This window comes from Schistocerca americana, unplaced genomic scaffold (assembly GCF_021461395.2).
Source record: "Schistocerca americana isolate TAMUIC-IGC-003095 unplaced genomic scaffold, iqSchAmer2.1 HiC_scaffold_978, whole genome shotgun sequence".
Lineage (NCBI taxonomy): Eukaryota > Metazoa > Arthropoda > Insecta > Orthoptera > Acrididae > Schistocerca > Schistocerca americana.
In genome coordinates, this window is record NW_025726761.1 from 17,501 (window position 1) to 20,000 (window position 2,500).

Consider the following 2,500-nt stretch of genomic DNA (forward strand, 5'->3'; position numbering starts at 1 on the left):
GACAACACGCGCCACTACATCAACAGACGGCTCATGCTGATCGCCATCCAGGGCATACCACACTGCAATCCAGCTCTTATAGGGAGACGACACGTAGCTGAGTGCACAACATTTGGACCGCATGGTTCGCCGTTGTTGGCGCAGTCGTTGTACGGTCACATGTACCACGATGTATCATTCAGTACATGAGGACCAATGTGCAGTACAGTGTGTGATTTGGACGTACAACATCAGCGGACAGTTGACACAGGCCGTACCACAGCGTAGGCTAAGTGCTTCGCCATGCGAATGCCAATGAACAACTGCAAATGCCAATGAACAACTGCAAAGGGCATTGAGCATGTACGTCCTGCTGCCATCCACATTACAGTGTATAGCTGCAAGGTGTTTAACATGAAGCGATACACTGGGGACCGGGCAGTGCGAGTAGCAAACTATATTGCGGGGGTTGCAGTTAGGCAACACTACACTAATTTAACGCGTCGTATGACAATTACAGAGCAGGTTAAGGCCCAACGTGTGTTGGGTTAAGGCCCAACGTGTGTTGGGTTAAGGCCCAACGTGTGTTGGGTTAAGGCCCAACGTGTGTTGGGTTACGGCCCAACGTGTGTTGGGTTAAGGCCCAACGTGTGTTGGGTTAAGGCCCAACGTGTGTTGGGTTACGTTAAGGGGCAATGTGGGTTACGTTAAGGGGCAATGTGGGTTACGTTAAGGGGCAATGTGGGTTACGTTACGGCGCAATATAGGTTACGTTACGGCGCAATATAGGTTACGTTAAGGGGCAATGTGGGTTACGTTACGGCGCAATATAGGTTACGTTACGGCGCAATATAGGTTACGTTAAGGCGCAATATCGGTTACGTTAAGGCGCAATACAGGTTACGTTAAGGCGCAATACAGGTTACGTTAAGGCGCAATACAGGTTACGTTAAGGCGCAATACAGGTTACGTTAAGGCGCAATACAGGTTACGTTAAGGCGCAATACAGGTTACGTTAAGGCGCAATACAGGTTACGTTAAGGCGCAATACAGGTTACGTTAAGGCGCAATGCAGGTTACGTTAAGGCGCAATGCAGGTTACGTTAAGGCGCAATACAGGTTACGTTAAGGCGCAATGCAGGTTACGTTAAGGCGCAATGCAGGTTACGTTAAGGCGCAATACAGGTTACGTTAAGGCGCAATACAGGTTACGTTAAGGCGCAATACAGGTTACGTTAAGGCGCAATACAGGTTACGTTAAGGCGCAATACAGGTTACGTTAAGGCGCAATACAGGTTACGTTAAGGCGCAATACAGGTTACGTTAAGGCGCAATACAGGTTACGTTAAGGCGCAATACAGGTTACGTTAAGGCGCAATACAGGTTACGTTAAGGCGCAATACAGGTTACGTTAAGGCGCAATACAGGTTACGTTAAGGCGCAATACAGGTTACGTTAAGGCGCAATACAGGTTACGTTAAGGCGCAATACAGGTTACGTTAAGGCGCAATACAGGTTACGTTAAGGCGCAATACAGGTTACGTTAAGGCGCAATACAGGTTACGTTAAGGCGCAATACAGGTTACGTTAAGGCGCAATACAGGTTACGTTAAGGCGCAATACAGGTTACGTTAAGGCGCAATACAGGTTACGTTAAGGCGCAATACAGGTTACGTTAAGGCGCAATACAGGTTACGTTAAGGCGCAATACAGGTTAGGTTAAGGCGCAATACAGGTTAGGTTAAGGTACGACATAGGTTAGGTTAAGGTACGACATAGGTTAGGTTAAGGTACGACATAGGTTAGGTTAAGGTACGACATAGGTTAGGTTAAGGTACGACATAGGTTAGGTTAAGGTACGACATAGGTTAGGTTAAGGTACGACATAGGTTAGGTTAAGGTACGACATAGGTTAGGTTAAGGTACGACATAGGTTAGGTTAAGGTACGACATAGGTTAGGTTAAGGTACGACATAGGTTAGGTTAAGGTACGACATAGGTTAGGTTAAGGTACGACATAGGTTAGGTTAAGGTACGACATAGGTTAGGTTAAGGTACGACATAGGTTAGGTTAAGGTACGACATAGGTTAGGTTAAGGTACGACATAGGTTAGGTTAAGGTACGACATAGGTTAGGTTAAGGTACGACATAGGTTAGGTTAAGGTACGACATAGGTTAGGTTAAGGTACGACATAGGTTAGGTTAAGGTACGACATAGGTTAGGTTAAGGTACGACATAGGTTAGGTTAAGGTACGACATAGGTTAGGTTAAGGTACGACATAGGTTAGGTTAAGGTACGACATAGGTTAGGTTAAGGTACGACATAGGTTAGGTTAAGGTACGACATAGGTTAGGTTAAGGTACGACATAGGTTAGGTTAAGGTACGACATAGGTTAGGTTAAGGTACGACATAGGTTAGGTTAAGGTACGACATAGGTTAGGTTAAGGTACGACATAGGTTAGGTTAAGGTACGACATAGGTTAGGTTAAGGTACGACATAGGTTAGGTTAAGGTACG